Here is a 13,574-nt window from a genome sequence, read left to right as displayed (position 1 = left end):
ACCGTTACCCTTTGACTGAGGTTGAAAGTCCTCATGAGCTTGGGAAGCAAGACCAGAGCAATGACCCGAACTTGTTTCTTACTAATGGAGCACAAAATGGTGATGTCACTGTGAAAAACCATCAGGCACTTCCTCAAAAAGTTAGCAGAGTTACCTAGGACACAGCCATTCCACTCCTAGATATACACCCCAGAGAACTGAGAGCAGGTGCCCAACTATGAATGGTAACAGAAGCCTTGTTCAAAATAGCAAAAAAGTGGGAACTACTCAAACGCCCACCAACAAGTGGATGGATCCACACAATGAGGTGTATCCGTACAACGGATGGTTACTCAGGCATAGTAACAAGTAACTAGGAACATAGTAACATAACAAGTAACATAACAACCAGGAGTGAAGTACTGATACCTACTACAGTCTGAATGGACACACTGTACTGCCAGTCATACAGACCACACCTGATAGGATTCCATGCATGTCCAGAAAAGGCCACTCTATGGGGAGAGAGCGTGGACAGGGGCTGGGTGGAGGGGGAGGAGGGGAGCACTAACAGCCATGGAGCTCCTTTCCGTGTGGTGAAAAATGCTTTGCAGCAGCCAGTGTGGTGGCACGGCAGGTGAGCTGGCATCTCGTATCAGAGGGCTGGTTCCAGTCCCGGCTGCTCTGCTTCTCATCCGTCTTCCTGCTAATGCACCTGGGAAGGCAGCAGAGGATGGCTCAAGTACTGGGGCCCCTGCCACCCAACATGGGAGACCAGGATGGAGTTCCAGGCGCTTGCTTTGGCCTGGCCCAGCCCCAGCTGTTCTGGCCATCTGGGAAGTGAGCCAGTGGCTGCACTCCCTCCCTCCTTCCCTTTCCCTCCCTCTCTCCCTCCCTCCCAAAAATAAATAAATAATTTTTAATGTTCTACAGCTAGTGACCATGGCTGCACAACATTATGAATGTAACAGAAGTCACTGAATTTTACATTTTTAAGGATTAAAATGGTGAATTTTATATTATATGAATTTTATTTCAATTTTTAAGAATGATACCAGAAGAAAGTGTTATAGGTCCCCTGGTCACTGCACAGCCACATTCTGGGAAGACAGTCTTTTCACTGCACAGCCACATTCTGGGAAGACAGTCTTTAGAGAACAGAAGGTATTATTATTATTATTCATGAATAAGGAAGCAGGAAAACATCTCCAATTTGCTGTCCTGATTGTAGGGCAGGTGAAAGCGTTTACAGCTCATGAAGGAGACAGCTGGCGAGCGGAAATAACCTACAAGGCAAGTTTGATGGGCAGACCCTGCTCTGCATGTGCCCAGGACCAACACCAGGTGGCGCCCTATGCTGGGTTCTTTCCTAGCATGCATTTAAAAAAAAAAAAAAAAGCAGAAACCTAAAAAATAGGATCTGATCCACTGTTAAAGCGTAAAATGGGGACATTTTCAGGGAAAGATGGGGACTCCTAAGACATTTTTATGTATGGAGCATCAGTGAGGAGCCCAGCAAAAGGACACCCACTTTCAAAAGTACACGTGCCAGGCCTGAAAACCGATGGATATTTATTAATAGGGTATTGGACAGTGAGGCAGGCAGCTGAGTTCCGTGCATGATTCTCTGGACCCGTGTGTGCCCTTGGGCACCAGTGAGAAGGCAGAGAGAGAATAAAAACAGTGATTGACGTTTGCCACGTTGTGTTGCTTCTCAGATTTTGCAAGAATACCCTTCTGTGAAGGATGCTAACATGGGGCTTACCTACTGCTTCAGAATTGGGCCTGGGGCCTGCGGTTGAAAACAACAGGTACTAATCACGCCTCATTCGAAAGAGGGCGATGACAGAGAGCGGAGCCCGTCTCCTGCCCTCCGAGCTCGTGTAACAGTTCGCAAGATGGGCCTCATGGGTGGGAGCAGCAAAATCCTGGAGCCCTAGGGCTCAAGGGGGACAGGGCCCACAGTGAGATGCTTCCCGTCCACGTCCGGTGTGAGACGGGACAGACACAGGACCCACTAAGCCAAGCCCTTCCATCTCCAGGTCCAAACCGATCAGGAGCAAGGAGTGTCCAGACCTAACACACACACACACACACAACCCCAATGCCCCGCTAGGGCCTTCCCCAACCTGCACCCATGCCCAGGAGGACTGACAGATGATCTCCCTGGGGAGGTCGTTGTGAGTATCACGACCATTACGTCAGGTGCAGAAACAAGCAACCATGACGGTGCACAGCACCAAGCCAGGCGCAAACCAGCTTGGCAGGTGGCAAGGGCAGAGGGATGAGCCACAAAGAGGGCACCCCACGCCTCCCCAGCCCGGTGAAAACCTGTGTTCCCGTATTCGGCTCCTGTCGGGAGCCAGATGGTAGGAACCCCACTGTACCCCCAGTACACCTTGTCTGGTTGCACGTGGACATCTTGTCAATTTCTATTGCAAGAGACTCAAATAACTTGGACTAGTATTACAATTATTCGTAGAGATTGCAGATACTTCCAGCCGGCGCCGCAGCTCACTAGGCTAATCCTCCGCCTGCAGCACCAGCACCCGGGGTTCTAGTCCCGGTTGCTCCTCTTCCAGTCCAGCTCTCTGCTGTGGCCCGGGAGGGCAGTGGAGGATGGCCCAGGTCCTTGGGCCCTGCACCCACATGGGAGACCAGGAGGAAGCACCTGGCTCCTGGCTTTGGATCCGAGAAGCACACCGGCTGAGGCGGCCGTTTGGGGGGTGAGCCAATGGAAGGAAGACCTTTAAAAAAAATACTTGCAAGAAGAGGCGGTGGCCCCTCACTCCCCAGAAATATGCTGGCCACACTTCTGCACACATACTTCTGCCACACTGTTGCAACTGCAACCCACTCTGGTCCTCCCCTGGAGAGAAACTGGTCAGAGCCCTCTCAAGAACCCTTAGCACACTCATTCCTTGGAGTCTGGGAGTGTATGGGAATGGGATTTTCCCTCTATCCTTTTATGTTGTTTTCAGGAGGCCTGTGGCTTAAGACAGATGGCAGAAGAAAAGGCCTAAGGATTTTACTGATGTTTTTATGTGCACAAGGGCTTCACAGAGAAGAGAAAACTCAGAGGCAGCTAGACTTGGGAGCTCATATACCATTTTAACAAAGAGTGATAGATTGCAGCGAAGTGACTAGATAAAGGTAATGGGGTGGGCTTGGATTTCCAGGGGCTGGAAACTGTATGGCAGATAAGGGTTGTTTAGTGTGGTGTTATGACTTCATCTCCAGATCCTAGTGTAGCAGAGGCAACCATTCACAAAGGGAAACTTATGCTCTGCTTTTAAACAAATGGAGGGAGGAACAAGCACTCTGCCTATGTCTGCTGTTTCCTAACTGCCTCCGATTCCAAACAATCCAAACAATCGATACCATATTCCGATTCACCAGGATCCTGAGCTGGGAAGCTCCCTGTGCATGCCCAAAAAGAGAGAAGGGGGAAAGACCTGGGAAGAAGGACGAGGGCAGGTGGAGGACAAGAGTCAGTAAGGCACTGGGTTGGTTCTTCCAGCTCCCTGGGAAGAAGCACAGAGGTGGGGCCAGCACTGTGGTGTAGTAGGCTAAGCCTCCGCCCTTGGCACCAGCATCCCATATGGGCGCTGGTTCTAGTCCCAGCCGCTCCTCTTCCGATCCAGCTCTTTGCTATGGCCTGGGAAAGCAGTAGAAGATGGACCAAGTCCTTGGGCCCCTGCACCCACGTGGGAGACCTAGAAGAAGCTCCTGGCTCCTGGCTTTGGATCGGCTTGGCTCCAGCCATTGCAGCTATTTGGTGAGTGAACCAGTGGATGGAAGTCCTCTCTCTGTGTCTCTCCCTCTTTCTGTCTGTAACTCTACCTCTCAAACAAATAAATAAAATATTTTTAAAAAAATAAAAAGCACAGAGGTCCGAGTAGCTGATCTGTGCCTCAGTTTCCCCATTTGCAAAATGAAGACAGTAATAGTATGTGTCTCATAGAGGTCAGGATTTGCTATATGAAGTGGCTTTGGGCAGTGCCTGCAGACGGTGCTGTGTCATTTACATACCGTTATTATTGTGTTGGTTGGCTAGTTTCACAAACACACTGAGGAACCAGCCACCCCTGAACTCAATGACTTAAAATAACCATCATTTATCGTAACTCATGCCTCTGCAGCTGAGCTGGGGCTGAGCTGATCTAGGCTTAGCTCCACAGGGCAATGCTCCTTCTCTCTGCAGATGCTGGGGACAGTGCGAGCGACTGCTCCATGTTTCTTAAATGCATGCATTAGCTAGCCTCGTGCTTCTTTTCTTTTTTTTTTTTTTTTTTTTTTTTTGACAGGCAGAGTGGACAGTGAGAGAGAGAGACAGAGAGAAAGGTCTTCCTTTGCCGTTGGTTCACCCTCCAATGGCCGCCACGGCCAGCGCGCTGCGGCCGGCGCACCGCGCTGATCCGATGGCAGGAGCCAGGAGCCAGGTGCTTTTCCTGGTCTCCCATGGGGTGCAGGGCCCAAGCACCTGGGCCATCCTCCACTGCACTCCCTGGCCACAGCAGAGAGCTGGCCTGGAAGAGGGGCAACCGGGACAGAATCCGGCGCCCCGACTGGGACTAGAACCCGGTGTGCCGGCACCGCAAGGCAGAGGATTAGCCTAGTGAGCCGCGGCGCCGGCCCTTCTTTTCTTTTTTAAAGATGTTTTTATTTATTTGGAAGGCTGAGTTACAGAGAGAGAGAGAGAGAAAGAGAGAGAGAAACAGGTCATCTATCCGCTGGTTCACTCCCCAAATAGCCACAACAAATGGGGCTAGACCAGGCCAAAGCCAAAAGCCAGGAGCTTCTTCTGGGTCTCCTACGTGGGTTCAGGAGCCCAAGGACTTGGGCCATCCTCTGATGCTTTCCCAGGCACATCAGCAGGGAGCTGGATCGAAAGTGGAGCAGCCAGGACTCGAACCAGTGCCCGTATGGGATGCCGGTGCTGCAGGGGGCAGCTTAACCAGCTACGTGACATTGTCCAGCTCTGCTTGTGCTTCAGAAAGGCAAGCAGAAACAGCAAGGCTTCTCATGGCCTGAGCTTAGAACTGGCACAGGATCAGCTCTGCCAAATTAGCCCAAACTAGCTATGTGAGCAAGCCCAAGGTCATCTCTCTGAGGCCATAGCAGGGGTACAGGTGCAGGCAGGGGTGAAGGATCAAGGCCAATGTAACACGAGTATGGTCAGAGAAAGGCAGGAGCTATGGGGCTGTGCAGAAGGCCTCATGAGATCAAGGCCAGAGCAGGGTTGGAGGCACCAACGCCCTCAGAGCCCCAGGAACACCACTTACCCCTCTCTAAGGCGTGGGGGGGAGTGTCTTTATCTGGAGAGGAGGCGTCTGGGTAAAACACAGCCTGAGAGAAGCACCTACGCCACCTGCTGGGAAATACCCTCATCAGAGGTCACACTGGGCGCAGAAGCGGCTGAAGGACCACCGGGACGGTCTGCGCCACCCACAGGGGACACGCTCTGTGCGAAGTCAGCTGTCTTCTCTCTGCCCTTCCCAGCTCGCAGCCAGAGGAGCTGGACCTCGATAAGGGGCTGGGGGACTTGTGTTCCAGAACCAGACCACAGCCTCGGTCCCACTCCACTTAAAGGGGCTGGAGAAGAAGAGAGGAGAAAGAGGGAATCGTGCCCCCCATCCACCCTGAGTACCTAGGGCTGCAGCCTGGCCTCCACCGATGACAGAAGATGAAATACATAAATCAGTTCAAGCCTGGAGACTTAGATGGGCCTGCTCTGCCCTCTTAATAACCGGACGCTGTAGAATGCCCCCAAGGTGACACTGCAGGACAGCAAGATGGGATGGATGTGGTTGAAGGCAGTAATTCTTCGGGGAGCCCTGTTTGTAATCCCTGGGGTGAGACAGCTCAACGTAGAGAGAGAGTAAACGACGCAGCCCAGTGTGCAGGAGCTGTTACTACTATTGACAGAGCAGTAGTATTTTACTCCCTGGGTTTCCTTTCCAAAAGAACAGGTTGCACTTGGGAAACAGAAGAGGTTTCAGAGAAGCAGTGTGCAGTCCCACAGACAGCGAGCTGTCTCTGTAAAAGGACAGATAAAAGTAGTTCATGTTTTGGGCTTCCTGCATCAGTCTCTGTTTCAACTGCTCAACTCTGCAGTCGCTAGGGGAAAGCAACCACAGCCAATACAGATGTGGTCTTGTGTCCCATAAAACTCTGTTATGGAGGCCAGCGCTGTGGTGTAGTAGGTTAAGCCTCCGCCTGCAGTGCCAGCATCCCATATGGGCACCAGTTCAAGTCCTGGCAGCTCCACTTCTGAACATGCTCTCTGCTGTGGCCTGGGAAAGCAGTGGAAGATGGCTCAAGTCCTTGGGCCCCTGCACCCACGTGGGAGACCTGGAAGAAGCTCCTGGTTCCTGGCTTCGGATCAGTGCAGCTCCAACCATTGAGGCCAATTAGTGAGTGAACTAGTGGATGGAAGATTCTCTCTCTCTCTCTCTCTCTCTCTCTCCCTCTCTCTCTCTCTCTGCCTCTCCTCTCTCTGTGTAACTCTGACTTTCAAATTAAAAAAAAAAAAACTATGGAAATCAAAATCTAAATTTTGTAGAATTACCATGTATTACAAGATATTCTTCTTTTGGCTTCTTTTCCAACTGTGTAAAATGTATTCTTTTTTATTATTTATTTGACAGGTAGAGTTATAGACAGTGAGAAAGAGACACAGAGAGAGAGAGAGAGAGAAAGGTCTTCCTTCCGTTGGTTCACTCCCCAAATGGCCACTATGGCCAGCGCTGGGCTGATCCGAAGCCAGGAGCCAGGTGATTCTTCCTGGTCTCCCAAGTGGGTGCAGGGGCCCAAGCACCTGGGCCATCCTCCATTGCCCTCCTGGCCACAGCAGAGAGCTGGACTAGAAGAGGAGCAATCAGGACTAGAACCCCCGGCACCCACATGGGATGCTGGTGCCGCAGGTGGAGGATTAACCAAGTGAGCTGTGGGGAGCAATCCGGACTAGACTGAGTTACTGGAATTAAGACTTATTCTATGCATCTGCTCTCCCACAATATGGCGCTGGGAGAGAAGTAAACAGCTTCCGCACAGCTGCCTCCAGTTCAACCAATAAACTGTAGGACTTGCTCCTGATTGGAGAGCAGCGTACTCGGCGTGTGGGCAGCCGAGTTAGGATTGGCGGAGGAGGACTATAAAGGAGGAGAGAGACGGCATGCACGAGGGAACATCTATGGGGAACATCTATGGGAACCCGTGCAGCCCCCGAGAAAGCCGGCCGGCAGTGTGCCGCTCCCCTGCGGAAGTGGGGAATGTGGCCAGGGGGAACTGCCCTTCCACGGAGGTGGAAGGGATAGTAGCCAACCCGGGAAGAACCAGCAGCAAACCCGGGGAGGGCCGAGCAGACGAAAGAACAGCGCAGGGTCCTGTGTCGTTCCTCCACGAAGAGGGGGAGCGACAGTGAGCCACAGCTGGCACCGGCCCTAAAATGTATTCTTAATCTCAAGTCGTACAGTAACGGGTGGTGGTCCAATCGTGGCCCATGGCCGTGGTTTGCTGACCTCTGACCTGTGTGGCTGACACTGAAAGGACAGAGAAGGCAGGAGGGAAGAATCCCCTGGGAATAATTTTTAGGGTGTGGTTCTGCACCTAAATTACAGTGGCACATTACATACCTCTAAACTCCTCTGAAGCTCAGTTTATCCATCTGGCAAGTGGGTCTAGTAACCATGCTGTTCTCTCTCAGGATCGTTGCAGGAGTCAGATGGAATCATGGCTGTGACTTTGGGCAGTGTAGGTGCAGTTAAAAGAAGTGACCGGGACAGGCACGTGGCCTGGGAGTGAAGGCACCAGTTAAGACCCCTGACCTCAGCTTCCTGCCTTTGCAGGCCCTGGGAAGCAGTGATTTCCCATGAGTTTTTTTTTAGGGCCTTCATAGCTGTGGCCAAAATGCTTCCAAGAAACTAAAGTCAACTTTCATCCTAATCTAGTCAAAGACAATAGCCCTCATCGCTGGTCCTGTTTTTAATTACGATTTCTCTGATTGCCCCTGAGGATGCAAACCTGGTCATCTTCTTGAACTGGTGGGTGGGGGCGGAGGGAGGGGGCCAAGTTTTCCACTCACTCTGAGGTGGGGCGATGCCAACCTCCCACAGCCTCGGGACCGTTTAATTAGCACCTGTCCCCCTCAACCAGGCAGCCAGTGAGCTCCCCGCCACAGGAGCCTACACTTTGCTGCACGCCCACTGGAGGCATTGCCTTTTGCTTTACAATGAAAAGAATCCCCCGATCACACTGACCTGTCAAACGTCGGGCTTCCGGGGAATATCCATCTGCAATAATGATACCACAGGTCCCCCTCCCCCGGGGCTGAGTCCCCAGCTGTGCTGTGAGCGTGGGCACCAGGAAGAGACGGGGGAGGCCCTGCGGGAGCCCTCACAGACTCCACTGCTCTCCCCTCTTCCACGTGGGGCTGGGCAGCTCCATGTCTGCTGGTACCTCCTTGGTAAGCCCTGCTGTGCGGATAGCCAGTTCTGTGAACTCAGCACCTGCCACCCGTGCTGACCTCCCACGGCCAGCCCATATCATGGCCTGCACCCTCTCCCCTGCTGGCTGGCTGGCTCATGGGGGGGGGGATGGCAGAAAGAGCTTCACAGGGATAGTTGGGGGTGGGTATTCTAGGCATTAGAACTTGTCTAAGCAAAGCACCTGTTCAGGGAGGGGAGCCTCGCACATATGCACAACTCTGCAATCCTTGTCTCTTTGTGACTGGCTCATGGATAGACACCCTTGCTCTCTTCTGGTTACAATTTGCACAGAATATCTTTCTGCATTTTTTCACCTTCAACCTATTTGTGTCTCTAGATCTAACTGAAGTGTCTTGTAACTAGCATGTAGTTGTATCATGGGGTTTTTAAAAATTCATTCTGTCCATCTGCCTTTTGAATAGAGAGTTTAATTTGCTTGTAGGATGGATTATATTTAAAGTAATGACTGAGGAGTGGGCATTGTGGGCAGTGGGTGAAGCTACTGCCTGGGAAGCCTGCACCCTGTATCGCAGTGCCTGGTTTGAGGGCTGGCAACTCCAATCCTGCGATCCAGCTTCCCGCTACTAGTGTGCCTGGGAGGGAGCAGGTGATGGTCCAAGCACCTGGGTTTCTGCACCCCTCTGGGAGGTCCGGGTTGAGTTGCAGGCTCCTGGCTTCAGCCTGATCCAGCCCTGGTTGTTGGGGGTGGGGGGCGGTTAGGAAGTGAACCAGCAGATGAAAGTTACCTCTCTGTCTCTCCTTCTCCATCACTCTGCTTTTGAAATAAATCTTTACCATGATTACTGCCAAAGGAGGACTTGTTTTGTTGTTTTTCTGTTGGAGTTGTGTGTGCCTTATAGTTTTTTGTCCCTGATTGCCTGCATTACTGTATTCTTTTGTGTGTAACTGATTTTTTTTTCAGTGAAATGTTTTAATTCCTTTTCACTTCTTTCTGTGTATGGATGTATATCCTGTAGCTATTTTCTTTGTGGTTACCATGGGGATCACATTTAACATCCCAATGTGATAACACTCTGATCTGAATTTATCTCCACTTAACTTCTGTGACGTACGAAAACTCCACTTCTATAAGCTCTGTTCCCAGTCCCCCCCCCCCCCAGCTTTTTTTTTTTACTTGACAGGTAGAGTTAGACAGTGAGAGAGAGAGACAGAGAGAAGGGTCTTCCATCCGATTGTTCATTCCCCAAATGGCCTCTACAGCTGGCGATGCGCCAATCCAAAGCCAGGAGCCAGGCGCTTTCTCCTGGTCTCCCATGTGGGTGCAGGGCCCAAGCACTTGGGCCATCCTCCACTGCACTCCCGGGCCACAGCAGAGAGCTGGACTGGAAGAGGAGCAACCGGGACTAGAACCTGGTGCTCATATGGGATGCCGGCACTGCAGGCAGAGGATTAACCAAGTGAGCTACGGCGCCGGCCCCCCAGCCCCTTTTAATTACTGATATTATTAAATCATATTATTGATATTGCTAAATCTGAGTACCTGCAGACTCAGCTTTGCTGAGCTCTTTATTTCTTGGTGCAGCTTTGAGTTTCTGACTGGTTCCTTTCACGTCCACCTGCAGAACGCCTTCCAGCATTTCCTGCAGGACAGGGCTGTTGTGAATAAACTCCCCTGGCTTCTGTTTCTCTGGGAATGTCTTCTCCCCTTGCTATTGACGGACAGTTTTTCCATATACTGGATTCTTGATTGACAGGGTTTTTTTTTACCCCCAGCTACTTGAATACATCAGTCCACTGCCTTCTGCCCTCCAATGTGTCTGCTGAGAAATCTGCTAAGAGGCTGGTGAAGATCCCTTGTATGTAACAAGTCACTACTCCCTTGCTCCTTGCAAAGATTCTTTGTCACTGGGTGTTGACAGTTTGGCTATAACATGCCTTGGTGTGACTCTCTTTGAGTTCATCCTACTGCAGTTCGTTATGCATCTCAGATGTTTATATTCATGTTTTTCATCAATTTTGTGAAATTTTCAGCCATATTTTCCTGTTGTAAAAAAAGATTTATTTTATTATTTATATGAAAGAGTTACACAGAGAAGGAGAGGAGAGAGAGAAAGAGAGAGAGAGAGAGAAATCTTCCATCCGCTGATTCACTCTCCAATTGGCCATTAATGGCTGGAGCTGGGCCAATCCAAAGGCAGCAGCCAGGAGCTTCCTCTGGGTCTTCCCATGTGGGTGCAGGGGCCCAAGGACTTGGACCATCTTCTCCTGCTTTCCCAGGCCATAGCAGAGAGCTGGGTCTGAAGTGGAGCGGCTGGGACTCGAACCAGTGCCCATATGGGATGCTGGCACTGCAGGCGGCGGCCTTACCCACTACACCACAGTGCCAGCCCCCATAATTTCCTCTTTTTCCCTTTCTCTCTCTCTCTCTCTCTCTCCCCCCCCCCCCACAATATGTGTGTTGGTCTACTTGATGTTGTTCCACAGTCTTGTAGGTTCTGTTCACTTTTCTTCAATGTTATTATTGGTGACAAATGAGTCCTAGGAGGATTCTAGAAATTCTGCAGCAGGCAGCATCTTGGGGAGAAAGTGTGTGGCCTCCCACGGCAACCACTGTGAGGACATAACAGCTCTTGCCTGGAAAGACAGGTGCGGTGGTACAGAAGGCAGCCAGTCTCACCAGCTGCTGCCGATGTGCTGGCCTTCCGGCCAAGGGGACCAGCACTCCGTTTCTGATATCACACTAGAAGCCTTGGCTGGAGGAGCTCCCTGCACTGGGCAGGTAACTTTTGCTCAGACTGACCGGGCAGAAGCTCAGAATGCGTGTTCTTTTTGCCTCAGGCTGTATTGAGGGAGAGTACATGCGGCAGAAAGAAGAAGGACGGAAGAGAAAAAGATAAAGACACAGCCACCCTTCCGCTTCCTTTGGGGACCGAACCCACCACCACAGCTACCAAAATCCTCAGATGCTGGAGTCCCTTGCGTGAAACGGTGTCATGTTGCACAGAACCCATGCCCATCCTCCTGCGCACTTCAAACCCTCCTCTCCAGGTGACTTCCAACACCTACTACTTTGCAAAATGCCTTGCCAATAGTTGGTAGGCCATATTGATTAGAGATCAATGGCAAACAAGGTAGCAATGCAATTTTTAAAAATAGATCACATGTATAATGTTCGCACACAACACACTTCTCGGGACGTATTGTCTTTAAGGGATGGGTGACCGATTTCCTGTGACGGGGTCCAGCAGATGGCAGCAAAGGGTCTCACAGAAGGGGGGATTTTTCTAATTTAAATAGAGTACCAGGGGTGGGCATTTGGAGCAGCTATTAAGATGCTGCTTGGGACATTCTCATCTCACATCAGAGTGCTTGGGTTTGAGTCTTTGCTCTGCCCTCCACGCCAGCTTCCTGATGATACACATTCCTTAACACCATGTGGGAGACCTCGATGGAGATCCCAGCTCCTGATTTGCACCTGGCCCTGTCCTGGCTGGTTCAGGGATGCCATCTTGGAATTTGGAGATGGGCATGGCCTCCCGGGGATGGCAGAGAAACAAGGCAAGGGGAGTTTGCACCCCGATGATGTCACAGAATGAACTGCCACACCAGCTGTGACTTTCACATGAGAAGCAAATTTTTATCGGGGTGAAACCATCGCTATTCTGAGTCTTGTGCTAAGTACACAATATAATGAAGTCTCCAATCTCGTCGTGCAGTCAGAGAACTAGCAGGCTCTTGACAATATCCTCTGGAGAGGCCCTGTGTGGACAACAAACCCTGCAGGACATGAAAGCGCTTTCCAGCTGCAGTGCCGTCACCAACCCACAGCACTTACTCTGTCAGTCTTTGCCCGCGCGTCCTTTCCATCCGAGGATGTTACTTCATCAAATTCCCAGACTACGACTCAGCTCCGTTAGTCTCTGCTCACAGAGCCTCAAGTGGTCTCTTTACGCACGAAAACAATCTCCTGAATACAGAGAAGGCGCACATTTCTGGAATGTTAATCTTTTATCCTGGGGAGAATAGCATGAAGGATTGGGCGCTCAGCCCTGGCTGATGGGCTCATGGCCCTGGATAAATACAGCACGGTTCCTTTGGTCTCCCATCAAGCAGCGAGGCTGTGGTTGACGACCCAGATGTCGCAATGTCCACTGAGTCATCCATGCTTTCTTGCAGTCCAGGGGACACAGGGCATATGTTTGGGATACAGCTGAGCACTTTCAGAGGCACCGTGCTCGACACCCTGGCCTGGGCATTAAGATACCTGGTTTCTTTGCTCCCACACCCTGCCTTGCATGCTCTGTGTGAGTCTCCCGTTTGCAAGTGATGACATTTAAACTGGCTTCCACAAAAGAGCAGGACTTGCATTGCCTCCTGTAGCTGACCACGTTCAAAATCAAGGAACGGCCAGACCCAGACACTGAATTAGCCCTGCTTCTGGCTTCTGGAAGCCTGGTGCTTTAATATCTGCCATGCATGCATGCGCTGGACACTCCTGTTCTAGACAACCTGCCAATCTACCCAGGCCTGAGTCACCTTGCCTTGGTCTTCTGCCTCCCCGGTGTCCCACCCCTGGAAGGAGTCCTCTTTCAGGGATGTGATTTTAAAGCACAAGTGACAAATCCAGAGTCTAATCCTAACCCTTCCCTCGTGGGGATTTCATGCTCCAGGAGGCTACAAGCGTACTTCAAGAACCTCCTGGGGGGCCGACGCTGTGGCGTAGCCGGTAAAGCTGCTGCCCACAGTGCCGGCATCCCATACGGGCATCGGTTCGAGTCCCAGCTGCTCCACTTCTGATCCAACTCTTTGCTATGGCCTGGGAGAGCAGTGGAAGATGGCCCAAATCCTTGGGCTCCCGCACCCACGTGAGAGACCTGGAGGAAGCTCCTGGCTCCTGGCTTCTGATTGGCAGAGCTCCAGCCATTGCCGCCAATTGGGGAGTGAACCAGCAGATGGAATACCTCTCTCTCTGCCTCTCCTCCTCTCTGCATACTTTCAAATAAATAAATAAATCTTAAAAAAAAAAAAACTTCCTGGAACATGGGATTCAAACGTGAGTTTATTGGGAGTGGGGATTTAGTCTAGATTTTTTTTTTTTTTGACAGGCAGAGTGGACAGTGAGAGAGAGAGACAGAGAGAAAGGTC

Source organism: Oryctolagus cuniculus, chromosome 19 (assembly GCF_051225735.1).
Source record: "Oryctolagus cuniculus isolate XC-2025 breed Fujian yellow rabbit chromosome 19, ASM5122573v1, whole genome shotgun sequence".
NCBI lineage: Eukaryota > Metazoa > Chordata > Mammalia > Lagomorpha > Leporidae > Oryctolagus > Oryctolagus cuniculus.
Note: the sequence above shows the minus strand (reverse complement) of the source record.